Below are 14,310 nucleotides of genomic sequence, written 5' to 3' on the forward strand. Positions count from 1 at the left end.
ATGACTTCTGTGGTTTGGAGGTGGTTCCGTTCCCATGTTCCATGGTGTTGGTATATTCTCCATCAAAATTATAGCTTCCCATATTTTCTCCACACTTGCATTTAGAGGTGGCATCTTGATTTCTTCCCATACTACCTTGTGACCTCCTTGTCCTTTATTATAGTTTTGTCTTTGACCTCCATAAGTTTCTTGTGGCTGATCGAGTCTTTGAATCTTGTTATTTCCACCACGATTGTATAAATTTCTTTCTCCTTCATACTTCTCTTGATATCGGCTTCCCATAGACACCAGTTTCTGCTGATTGTTACCCGTCACCTTCTCTTGTTGTACTTGCGAAGTGTTCGCCACTGTGTTTATTAGCTTGGGTAATAAGCTTGCATTCGCTGTTTGTGAACTGGTGTTCGCAACTGGGTATGATTCCATTTCATTTTGCCTTTCCTCTAGAGCAATATATTCTTCTTGAAGTTCTCGCAATTCAGTCATTGTGATCGTATTCTTGACTCTGAAAATTTGGACATACAATAGGTTGGTTGCAAACACAGCATTGATAAATGATAATATAAGATATCTCTCATCTACACGGCCAGCCATTTCGCTACACATAGTCCTCCATCTTTTAGTTAGGTGCTTCAAACTTTCTCCAATCATTTGTTTTAATCCAAACACGTCTTCAATACCAGGTCGCGAAGAATTATTACTTATATATGCCCCCAGGAATGTAGTCTGCAAATGATTGAAGGATGTTATTGTATTCTTTTGGTAGACCTTCGAACCATTTTAACGCCTCCCCTGTTAAGCTGGATGTGAAATACTTTCATAATACAACATCATGATTTTCCCATTGCAACATGCACCTCACGTAGGCTTTAATGTGTTGAATTGCACAAGTTGTTCCATCAAAAATGATGGTTAATGCGGGCAAATTGCATTTCGGTGGTATTCCTCCTAGTTGTACTTCCCTTGTAAATGGAGTTTTCACAGCTTCTTCTATAGCTTCATCCAATTGTCTTCTGCCTACTTCTCCTCTATTATTTAGCATTCCTCTCATTTCTTCTAACTCTTTCAAGATTTGTTTATTTACACCTGAATTTTGATCCATTGGTCTTTTTAATTTCGCCTCCCTTCTTCTGCGTTCATGTCTTTCTTCTCTCGCGAAATTTTGCATTTCTTCTTCATTATCCTCATCTCGTCTTCTTCTGCGAGTCTCTTCTTCATCTCTATCTTGAATTCGCATATGATTATGTCTCTCATTTTTCCCTTCATGATTTTGTTCATTTCTTATTAATTCCATTCGCTGTCTTTCAGCCATCCTCTGTATTCTATCATACTCTTCATTGATATTACCGTTATTCTGGTTTTTTGTACGCCTTCTTTCTCGATTGTCGTGATTGTTCTGGCGAATTGTCTCCTGAAGCTCTTGTTCTTCCATTTCCGCTCTCAATCTTTCATGTTCGCAAATTAAACGTGCTTGTTTAGCATAATGTCTTTCAATTTCTTCTTCAATCGTATGTTGGTTTCTTTGAGTTTCTCTTTCATGTAAAATTCTCCTTCCTTCCTCTCGATTTCCTTCGCCATCTTGGTCATTTCGTCCTTGACGTTGTCCGTTCTCTTGATTTCTACCATTTTGCCTATCATCAAAAGTTTCATTTTGTGGAACGTAACGATCATCAGTTATTTCTCTATTTTCGCGATATTCTTCATTAGGATTTGATATTTCTTCTTGAATATTGTTTCCAGCATTAATTGTGGGTGAGTTTCGCCTCATTTCTCTTCTAGTCGATCTTGAATATGATTTTGTAATACTTCTCGATCTTTTACTCTGTAGTCTCATATTTTCCATCCTCAATTCGTGATTTTGCCTTGTTAAATTCGCACGTTCTTCTGCCTCAGCTCTTCTTTCTTCGTGTATTCTTCGTCTCAACGTTTCTAACGCTCCAATTTCCTCATCTCCATGAATTATTCCTTCATCTGCTTCTTGATTTCTCTCTACCTGTCTATGGTTTCTGGTTTGTTGCTCTTCTTCTACTTCTTCTGCTGAATTTGATTGCCAAGTGTGTATACTCACTATATCATAATCTGTATTCCTCCCTTGTACTAGTGTTTGTTGAACTGGTGGTTGAATTTGATTTTCTCTATTACTTCTCGTTCTAGTAGATTCTCCCATTCCACTTCTTTCCCTTCCAGCAATTTTCTTGCTTCTTCTAACAGTAGTTGGTTGTTCTGTTGTATTTCTTCTTCTAGCCATTTCTTCAATGTTAACGAATTGCAAGAAATTATATAAAATTCTTAATCAATCATTCCAAATCTTCACAAATCTCAATATTAATCTTCAATTTTTTCTAGAATAATCTTCAATGTTCCCTGTTTCTAGCGCCATTATGTAGTTGCAGGAAATCCTATACTACACCCCTCATATGATTTCATTAACACTCAACTCATTTTAGATTAACAATCTTAATTTTATTGATGAATATTTGAACTTACAAGAAAAGATAAAGGAATCAAGAATAACCACTGCTCTAGATTTTCTCTCTCCTATTTACTTGTTTCTCACCCAGAAAGATCTCTCTCTTTCCTTTACAACTGAACGACTATTTATAGGGAATTACATAGTGGATGACAGCTAATCTGTCCTTTATTTTCGGATATGTCTTGCGACATTCTCGCAACCTTACAAATGTTAATCTCGCAAACTCTCTTATTTTCGCAGAACCATCACATTTTTCTCATGATTTTAGTTGACGTCGTTTATTATGTCATTTCTGAAATTGTTCTGCGACGCTATTCTGTTGTGTTGCTGATAATTTCGCTGAGGCATTATTGCTGCGAGATTCTGATCCTACATTTATAATGCATGATTTGCCTAGTATTTCCTGTGTTGTTCCCGCAGAACTCTCATTATTGGTGCGGCATGACGACTGAGCATTGCTCTTAACAGAGTAACACGAATCTCAAAGTGCCAATGGTGAGGCATGCACGAAATACCCGTACAGGCTACATCTCTCGGTGTGTTATACTAGCCCGATTGAACATATTTAATTTCCTAAGGGAAATATAGACTGTCCATATCAGTCTCAGAAACAATCACGGCCATGCAGGTTGACCGTATGATTTAGCCAGCCTAGACGAACCCTAGCAGGAGAAGGCAATCACCGTAATGACCACCAGCGGTCCTGTTTGTGCCCTAGCCGGTCGAACATCACACTCCTATTCTCAGCGTGCCGAAATGCCAACCCCCAAAATAGGGTGGCCACGCTGCTTTGGAAGAAGCTCGAATGAGCAAGACTGCTTAAGACAGTCTCAAAATGATCGTGATCGTCCAACTTCACTAGCCTGATTGGACAGCTTAGCACCATGAAAGATGGAGGAGGCCCTAGCACACACATTAGCGGGCCCACTCTATCCCAACCTGATCGATTTTCTCACGGCTTGGTCATGCAGCCACGATCGCATGCCCGAAACATGGCTGGTGTGATGCTTTGCAAGCGTCACGAAAATTCCACTAATGTCTTAAATTGATCACAACCATCCAACTTCACCAGCATATTTGGATGGCTTAGATCGTACCTAAGACCATTAGAGAAGTGCACGCATGTTCATCGTCAGCCCAATGTGGGCCCCACACGATCGGTTCCTCCAAAAGAGGAGCATAAATTGCCAAACTGTTTTGACAAAATCGTGGGTACGTGATGTTTTCAAAACCCTAATTAGGGTTTGCGGCGCTACATAACTTTCGCAGTTCGATCAGGAACATCCATCTTCGCAAGCTTGGATGGAGGGTGTAGATATAAACTTAAAAGGTCCCAAGCATGTCAACATGATCACTGTGAGCCCACCTTTGCGTGGATCTGGTCGGGCTAGGCAGACTAGAACTCGACGACCTCGAAACGCGCTCCCGAAAGTTGCATGCTGAGTGGCTTCCAAATCCTTTGCGGCAATGGATATCTGCCGAAAATAGATCACGACCACTCGCCTTTGCCGGTCAAATTGAGTGGCCTAGATCGCATCTTCATGAGACAAAGAGGTATGGGCATGTACACGAAAGGCCGTTTACACGCATGCATGGTCGGCCCACCAAAACTTGTGCCCAAGCTCGGATTCGGTCAAGCATAGGAGTGATGCTCGCGCACCTCCTAAAACCCTAAAAATCCATCAACGGTCGCAGATGAAGGTATTAAAACCATATCGTCCGTCCAACTCCGCTAGCTTGGTCGGACGGCCTAGGTTGAAAACTAGACGACCAGTGAGGCATCCCGATGATCACCATCCGCCAGTCTTCCACAGGGAGTGATCGGTCAGGAGATAGCTCGCCCATGCAGCCTCCAAACGATCACTCGAAGATGGTTGTACGTGATGCTATTTTAAGACGCTTGGTCCGCAACTTATTCGTTCAGGCTTTAAAAAACATCGATGCTTCATACATGTTGCTTGTCTGCGATGCATTACATGCATTGAGCATACGCGATATTTCATAAATATCAAATCCTTAGTTATTTTAGCATCACATGCTACTTCCTACAGTGGGTCCCACGATCCACTCATTCGAGACATCAAACATGTCACAAACTGGGGGATACTTACTGGGGTATTGGTCTGGCGGTTTACAGCATGCAGCGTGTAACGCGCCATTACAAGAACGTGTCAGGAAAAGGTGGACGGTTAGCAGTGATGAGGGAAGTGGGCAAAGGTGTGATCGTGTGACAAACACCACTGCTACACGACCCCAATATTTCATCACTTCACCTCCTCCACTTCCTACGAGATGAGAGGTTGCGCTCAATGACTTGTATAAATAGGTCCATCACCTATTTCCAAACAACACAGAAAAAGACAGAAATCAAGTGTTCATACAACGTATCCAGAAAACACCCAGAGCTGATTGCTTACATTATTGCAAGCCAGTTCGATATTCTGATACAAGTCATAAACATCCAACACCTTCACAATCTCAACACCTTCTTCGTTTCCCTCCCTAAGATCAACCCCATCTCCTTCACTTTGTAACCGAAGCAAGTCTGGAACGACCATTTCTTGGTTTAGGCCAGAATTGTATAGATTGATCTCTCGAATCAGAAAGCATTCCCGTGCAGTGCATTTGTTTAGGGTTTATATTCGTTTCTCATCCACAAACCCAAATTTACCAAAAATCGCAGAAACAGTTTTCAGCCATAAACAATTAACGACCACAGTGAGAGATTAATCTCTCGGTTGTGAAGTCAATTTCTTCAATACCAATTCAATTTTATCAATTTCAGAAATGGTGGATCTTAGGTCTGGATCAGCAACCAATCCCGACGGAACAAGTACCGACAACACTCTCGGTGTTGATATCCCGATTAGTGGTGTTACCGTGCGCCTGTCGATACGATAAATGTATCTCGTGGAGTTACATCCTCTACCACCAACACCAGCGGAGCAGGAGGAGATATTCCTTTGGGCGTGACACCTCCTATCACCAGAGACAGAACAGCTGCGAACCCTGGCATCTCTTCGAGTCTAACGCCTCCATCCGTCACCAGAGCAGCTGCCACTCCTCTGTAAGGAAGAGGGGCTGGAGGATCCACAGGAGGACAACCCCCTATTACCATGGTGGATTTGATGGAGATACAAGAAGTTCTCGCTAGGGAACAAACGGACATGGCTACAACTCAGAAAGAGGTACTCACTTTTCTTAAGAAATTAACTGATTGATTGCCACGAGAGCCACGACAGCCCCTGGAGACAACAAGGAACACATTCAACACACCCGGAGCAGGTACTTCAGCGGTGCGGGACTACATGGACGAAGAAGATCGTGTTGCTCCTGAGCGTCCGAGAGAAAGGGACCAGGAACGTCCAAGAGAAAGGGACCAGCCATCCAACTTCATCACACGTGAAGACCTGGAGCGACTCCTCCGAAGCCGTGGAAAAGGAAATCTGATGGATATGCACCATCATCAACCTCCGTACCCTCAAGATGTGCAGGAGATGCACACGAAGAACATGGACCTGATCAAAGCAACAATAAACGGCATACTCGATCTCCTCGTCAAGATGACATCAGATATGAGCGGTTCTCCTGTCACGGAGATTTTTACACTGGGGACTGATCCTCGCAACGATCCTCCTCAAGTCACTATTTTCACTATGAACCAGAGGTCGGTGGATCAGGAAGCATCTTCTCTAATAGAAAGTTTATGCGAACTTTTACACCTCTCGAAGAATCAGCGGGCAGAGACGTTTGCTGCAATACACGTCATACCTGGATCCACGCTGGTCAAACAATCTCCGAGGCAATTCAGGCACGAGAAAACAGACAGATCAGGTGTTGCGTGGATTTCATAGAATTGAACGAATGCTGCCCCAAAGACGATTTTCCTCTACCTAACATCGACATGTTGGTAGATGCCACCAGCGGACACGGCATGGTCTCCTCCATGGATTGATGTAACGGCTACAACCAGATAAGGATGTATGAGCATGATGCAAGTAAGACAGCTTTTCAAACCCCTCTTGGAAATTTTTATTATAACGTAATGCCATTCGGTTTGAAGAATGCCGGTGCGACGTATCGACGCGCTATGACGGAAATCTTCCATGACATGATGGATAAGTAAGTTGAAGACTACGTGGATGATATAGTAGTCAAATCCAAGACTCAAGTTATCCTCACAATGCCGCTGCCGCGAACCGTGTTGCTTCATTCACCCCCTTGCTGAAGAAAGGAGCAAGTTTCGTCTGGACCGCACTACAATAGGAAGCATTTCGGAAGATTCAATGAATATTGTCATCTCTGAATCATCACAAAGGGTTCGCCTATTATGTCAGCCCGGACAAGAGCGAGCCTGGGACATCTTCAGATCTACTGGAGCCGACACCTTAAGGGAGCAGCCTCAAGAAGATAGCGATGTACGCATCATCATGTCGAGGAAGAATCCGCAGCTTGGGCGAATCACTCTATCAGACTTATGAGGAATGCTTCAGTGAAACAGCGAACATCCAAATGATTACGTCAAGAGGTCTCGGATTCAGGCACTGGAGGGTCACGATCCGAATGTGACTTAACAACAAGTGGTGTAATTGTGCATCAATATGACGGTACCTGTCAATCGTGCTTTGTCGAAGAAGCTGCGCTTTCAGACATCCGTGAAGCTGCTAAACACTCAGTTGCGACCTTCCATTATAGAAATAACAAGCCTGGCAGTAATGAAGAGCGTCATGATGTTCGTGGAAGCATGCATCTCACCAACAGGCAATACAACCTTCGGCTTCTGTAAGCAGTTTCGCTGAAGCAGCAAGAGGAAAACCACCGAGATGCAACATCATACGCGTCCAAAATCGCCAACTCCAACTCCAGTACCACATGGACGACTGCCACAATGATGAAACAACGTCCAAGATATTCCATGTCTGGCTCGACGGAAGCACATCAATAAGAGACGCTTTCAGAATTTCGTCTCCCGAAGTAGCTGTGTTACCAAACGAGATTGCACCTGGGTCTTAAGAGGTACATACAGATTCTCCATGTCAAGATCTTCATCATTAGTTAAGTCATTCGCATAAAGGAACTTCCCTACTCCTCAAAGACACGATCCGAAGATGATAATGGCAAAGGAGTATGACCGGGGACTCCTTAGCATTTCCCATCTCAAAGATTGTGAATTTAGAGAGATGCAAGCACGCTATCATTCAAAGATGTCCAAAGACGAGGATATACACAAGAGAGCAGACGTATTTTCAAAGGCCAGTGATATTCCTAGACGTCTATGAAACGCAAAGAAGGCGTAAAGACGTCCTCATGAACCCAGCGTGACAACATCTATCAAGACGAAGGCTCAGTGATACTCATGGGCAGGGGATGGTCTCTCTCTTTTTCTTTCTATGAAGCAACATCAAGGAAGCTATCGGTTCTATCATTAGCTTCTCCCTTTAATAACGAGACAAGCTCTACCACTATATGAAGACTTCCAAGTTCGTGCCCGTAGCTATCACGCCTCTCCCTGCCAGTCTCTTCTGATCAAAGCTGCTGCTAAGAACCGTTGTTCGTCTGTTGATACCAGTGCCTGAACTTCACTATAGCAACAACCACTATCGATAGAGGTAATCCGAACTTCTGCATATTTTATTTTCCCATGGAGAAGTAATAGAGTCACAGAGGCGAGATAGAGATATCTTTATTATGGTAAAATCACCGACCATGCAAGATAGAACCATATAAGTCATGCTTGGGGACTGACGCTCAGCATGAGATTCCTTCGCCATCAGTCAAGGACTTCTTCAACACAAGAGATGGTCAATCAAGAAGCATGTAAAGGGAAAACCAAACTGAAGAAGGAACCGCTTCAACGCTCTCTCCAGGAGCCGCCTCCACGTTCGTTTCAGAAGCTGCTTCAACGCTCTCTCAAGGACCCACGTTCGGTTCAGAAGCTGCTTCAACGCTCTCTCCAGGAGCCGCCTCCACGTTCGCTTCAGAAGCTGCTTCTACTCTCTCTCCGGGATCCACGTTCGCTTCAGAAGCTGCTTCAACGCTCTCTCCAGGAGCCGCTTCCATGTTCACTTCAGAAGCTGCTTCAACGCTCTCTCCGGGACCCACGTTCGCTTCAGAAGCTGCTTCAACGCTCTCTCCAAGAGCCGCCTCCACGTTCGCTTCAGAAGATGCTTAAACGCTCACCTGAATGCCTCTTGAACGTGACATGTTCCAAGGACAGGACGACCCATCTCTCCTGGTAACATCTAACTTTGTCTCATAAGTTTTATCTTTATTTGTCACTATCTAATGCCTACCCCACAATAGTGTAACCATTATGTGCTAGGCAGGGGACTTAATGTTGATGGTGAATTTTGGTTCAAAGGGTAAAATTGTAAAGCCAAAATTAATGCGCTGACATCCTGCAGTGGATAAAGTTGTTTGATAAGCTGCATAACTTTCGCAGTTCGATCACGACCATCCATCTTCGCAAGCTTGGATGAAGGGTGTAGATATAGACTTAAAAGGTCCCAAGCATGTCAACATGATCACTGTGAGCCCACCTTTGCGTGGAGCTGGTCGGTCTAGGCAGACTAGGACTTGCCAACCTCGAAACGCGTGCCCGAAAGTTGCATTCCGAGCGGCTTCCAAATCCTTTGCGGCAATGGATTTCTGTCGCAAATCGATCACGACCACTCACCTTTGCCAGTCAAATTGAGTGGCCTAGATCACACCTTCATGAGACAAAGAGGTATGGGCATGTACGCCGACAGGCTGTCTACACGCATGCCTGGCCGGCCCCACCAAAACTTGCGCCCAAGCTCGGATTCGGTCAAGCATAGGAGTGATGCTCGCGCACCTCCTAAAACCCTAAAAATCCATCAACGGTCGCAAATGAGGGTCTTAAAACCATCTCATCCGTCCAACTTCGCTAGCTTGGTCGGACAGCCTAGGTTGAAAACTAGACGACCAGTGAGGCATCCCGATTATCACCATCCGTCACTCTTCCATAGGGAGTGATCGGTCAGGAGATAGCTCGCCCATGCATCCTCCAAACGATCACTCGAAGATGGTTGGACGTGATGCTATTTTAAGATGCTTGATCTGCAACTTATACGGTCAGGCTTTAAAACATCGATGCTTCATACATGCTGCTTGTCTGCGATGCATTACATGCGTTGAGCATACGCGATATTTCATAAGTATCAAATCCTTAGTTATTTTAGCATCACATGCTACTTCCTACAGTGGGTCCCACGATCCACTCATTCGATACATCAAACATGTCACAAACTGGGGAATACTTACTGGGGTATTGGTCTGGCGGTTTACAACATGCAGCGTGCAACGCGCCATTACAAGAACGTGTCAGGAAAATGTTGACGGTTAGCAGTGATGAGGGAAGTGGGCAAAGGTGTGATCGTGTGACAAACACCACTCCTACACGACCCCACTATTCCATCACTTCACCTCCTCCACTTCCTACGAGATGAGAGGTTTCGCTCAATGACTTGTATAAATAGGTCCATCACCTATTTCCAAACAACACGGAAAAAGACAAAAATCAAGTGTTGATACAACGTATCCAGAAAACACCCAGAGATGATTGCTTACATTATTTCAAGCCAGTTCGATATTCTGATACAAGTCATAAACAGCCAACACCTTCACAATCTCAACACCTTCTTCGCTTCCCTCCCTAAGATCATCCCCATCTCCTTCACTTTGTAACCGAAGCAAGTCTGGAGCGACCATTTCTTGGTTTAGGCCAGAATTGTATAGATTGATCTCTCGAATCAGAAAGCACTCCCGTACAATGCATTTGTTTAGGGTTTAGATTCGTTTCTCATCCACACACCCAAATTTACCAAAAACCGCAGAAACAATTTTCACCCATAAACACCTACATAAGAAGGCCTAGCCTTGTAGAATTTCTACACATTCAACATTATTATCTTATTTGATTTATCAAAGATATTTTATTTAGTTATTGTTCTCTAGTTTTCTTATAGCTTTTGTGAATCTATTGACTTCACACTATTTTTCACTACCTTTTGGATCCTTGATCCAAATTATTACGCTTCCGCTACGTTACTCCACATCAGAAGATGTGTGTTCGATCCGCGTCAGGTTCACTAGTTTTAGTACATTAATTTTGGGATCAACTTTGGTTGTTGATACCGGCTTTTGTGATCAACTTTGGTTGTTGACACGAGCTTTTGGGATCAACTATGGTTGTTGATACCACACGTAATCTGAACATTTTTTAAATTTATAATTTTGGTACCAACTTGAGTTGTTGACACTAGATTTTCGTCTCAACTTCGATTTTTGAATAGTGGACATAGTGGTGTTTCGACAAAGTATAATTTGTATAGTAAACCGAGTCAATCGTTTTATTTATTAGTCATTCTTAATCTGCCTTCTTAGATCAATTTGTTTGCATCTTTAATGTAGCGGAGTCTTTCCGGAAAGAGTGTTTTGAGTTTATTTTTGAACGTCGTAAAATGGTTAAATCTTATAATTCTGGTTCATGAACAATGAACTAAATTGATACCCATTCCATGGTAACTGATCTTATGATTGGATAAGAATGATCTCTATTTTTTCTCGAGTTACGGAACATTTTATATGCATTCCATTGCTTTGTGATGATCCTATTATTTGTAGCTTTAGACTATACAGTCATTTTTGTTATGTTGTTTTCATAATGTTGCAACAACTCTATTTTGTAGCTTTGGTTTTTTTTTTCCAGATTATGTAATGAATAAATCTCTCACGAGTCTTCTCGTAAAGTGTGTCACTAGTTTTTATTTCATGGTGTTATCATTTAGTTTAAGTTTAGGTTGTTACACTTTCATTTTGTATTTTTGTTGTTTAAATTGTGCTTCTTGAGACCATAATATGCAACCAACATGTTTCTTTATTATAAAGTTGGTGTCAACTTTGGTTGTTGACACCAGTAATTGGGGTTAACTTGTTTTGTTGACACCATAATCAGGAAGCATTGTACTTTTTGGATTTTAAATTTGACATCAATTTTGCTTGTAGACGTCTGTTTCTAGACCTTTTTTTTGTTGCATTGGTTTCTATTTCGATTTATGGACTCTATTATTGTAGTTAAATTTTTCTAAGGATTAACCTCCTTTTTTATTTTTTGCAGGCCAAAAATGGTTGTTGCAGGGTCTTTGTTTTGCAACGTCAGCTCTAATGGATCCTTGTCCGCCAATATTTTTGCAAGCAGTCTAGGATGTATAACTTCTTTAAAGAGAATGTAGTTTTGAATTGTTTTTATGAACTTGTGATGTTTCTTTTTTGAACATCCTCTTTGCATCTTTTTTCTGTTTATTTTTTTTAGATGCTATTATTTTTTTCTTATGTTTTTTGGTTGGACTTGTGTTACCTTTTTTAAGACACAAATTTCATTTTGTTTTTGTGTTTTTGATAAATATATCAGTTTGCAGGCTCCGGGGTTTTACTGGAGACTAGTATAAACCGTGTTAATTTGGTTGTTGACATCAGTTTTTGGGGTCAACTTCCATTATTGACACAACATATTGTTATCAACTTCGGTTGTTGACTCGATACTCTAGCAAAAGGATGTTCCTAGATTCCAGACTTGGTGTCAATTTCGATTTTTGGTATTAATTTGGGGGATCAACTTTAGTTGTTGATACGAGATTTTTTTTTATTAAATTTAGTTGGGATCATTTTTTTAATTAAATTTAATTGGGATCAACTTCCGTTGTTGACACGAGATATTTTGTTGTTAAATTTGGTTGTTGACACAATATTCTTGAAATAGATGTTCTTAAAATTCATACTTGGTATCAACTTCAATTGTTGACATCAATTTGTGGGATCAACTTCCGTTGTTGACATGAATTACTGGTATTAATTTTGGTTGTTAACTCAAAAATTTCAATTTGTGGGATCAACTTCCGTTGTTGAGACGAGTCACTGACATCAACTTTGGTTGTTGACTCAAAAATTTGGAACTAATGTTTTTGGATTCCTGGATTTCGCATCAACTTGGGTCGTCCACACAATTAAAAAAAATGACATGGATTTGTTTGTATTTATCAGCCATTTTCCACAAGCTTTATACCTGTAGTGCATCTGTAGCTACATTTCATTTACAACAATAGACAATATCTTATACAACCACATTCATTTCATACAACTCAAAAGTGACCCGTCTTTAAATTTACTAATTTCCGATAATTTACAAACTTCCGATGATGAACATACATACGAAATTGACCATCTTTAAATTTCCAAACTTCCGATGATGTACATACATACATATGAAATTGACCAAGCTCAAGAATTCACCGACCAACAGTACCTTTCCGATATAATAATCTTCGGCAGAGAAGTTCCCCAGAACCATAAGTACCTGTAAGATACTTAAAACATTATATTGGATATTCAAACATGAGTGAATGGGAGATTGATGCACTTAATTAATAATAACAGTCTGGCAAACTTATTGGTTCATATTTTGAGCTAAAGTATTTTTTAAATTCAATACGAATGTACTTAATTGGACGACGTCATATGCCAGAAAAAAAATCATGTTGGCCATGAGATTCTAAAGTTACACATGCCAAGATCGAACTGACAGTAACGAGCTAGCAGAAATAAGCTTCAATCTAATTTCTACTCAAAATGTTGGTTCTCCACAACTTGGATAAGCCTTGATTGTCCCACCCAAGTCGACATATCTTTTATAAATTAAGCTAGCATAGGCATGTACAAAATTAGAATCAGATTCATGGTCTATGTCTATTGTTCAGAAATTGTGATGCTCAAGTTAACCCCAACCACAAAAACATGCTCTATGGTGCTCCACCAACTACCCTACGACTCATTGTCCCAAAATCATATCATAGCTTTGCTCCAAAACTAAACTTCTAATGGACATAATACTAACTGAATCTGAAATGTAAATTCACAAGGAGTAGACGGTTAATGTTGTCTGTTGTTAACAAGAGATAGAGAGTCGATACTCAGATTCGTCCCTAACCTTTAACAACTAACTAAAAACATTATTGTTGAACAAACAAAAGCAAACAAAAACGCAAAACAAAATTGCTTTTCGAACACATAAATTTCGCCACATATCAAGAGAGATTTGAGTAAATTAAGCATTTAAGTTTTACATTAGCTGTTCTCATCGACTTTTGGTTTCCGTTTGTAGTCAGCCAAGTTGATTGTCTACCACAAACCACTATTGATCACCTAGAGCAAAGGTTTCATAATTACAACAGAATCTAGTTAATTAGCAAGTTCATAACAAGACGGTGGATACCAAGGAGTACCTGTGATTTATAAACCAACTTTTTAAGAGATCCATAGAGATCAAAATGGAGTCTCTAAATTTTTGATGTCTTTTTTAACTTGGGGGAGCAACACAGAAAAGTAGAATCATCTTCTCTTTCGAGCGACGATTACATGCGCCTGTAAAAATGAAACAAAACATTATTGAAAATGAGAAACAAAATCAGTGATAATTTGTACAAAATCAGTTCCAAATTGAAAATAAATCAAAATCCAAAACCAAATTGAAATTAATTTAAATACCTTTCATTTTTTTACCTTTCATCTTTTAGTTGTTTAAGATACAACAATTGAACCTTCAAAATCAATTTGAAACCCTAGTTTTCAAGAAAAAAACTTGATTTCATCTTTGATTCTTTGTTTAATTGAAGTTCTTGATATTATTAGAGTGTTACGATCAGATTTTCGCTTAAAATCATGTACGATTTGATGAAATTTTTGGATCTGGTTTCCTGGATTTTTTTCGTTGAAAAGAGATAGAGGAAGAGAAACAGAGTGTGGGAGGAGAACGCATCTGAAAA

General features: G+C 40.8%; 1 long non-coding RNA gene across 2 annotated transcripts; it reads right to left on the minus strand.

Annotated features, from left to right (window-relative positions):
- Positions 1 to 12,522: 12,522 nt before the first annotated feature.
- Positions 12,523 to 14,310, minus strand: LOC113277719. Of its 2 annotated transcripts, none has more exons than XR_003325093.1 (3): positions 14,048 to 14,310; positions 13,771 to 13,909; positions 12,523 to 12,845 (listed from the first exon to the last, which is right to left on the minus strand). It is a non-coding gene; the product is annotated as an uncharacterized LOC113277719 (long non-coding RNA). The 2 variants fall into 2 exon arrangements; XR_003325094.1 differs by having other exon boundaries at positions 14,033 to 14,310.

This window comes from Papaver somniferum, chromosome 5, assembly GCF_003573695.1.
Source record: "Papaver somniferum cultivar HN1 chromosome 5, ASM357369v1, whole genome shotgun sequence".
NCBI lineage: Eukaryota > Viridiplantae > Streptophyta > Magnoliopsida > Ranunculales > Papaveraceae > Papaver > Papaver somniferum.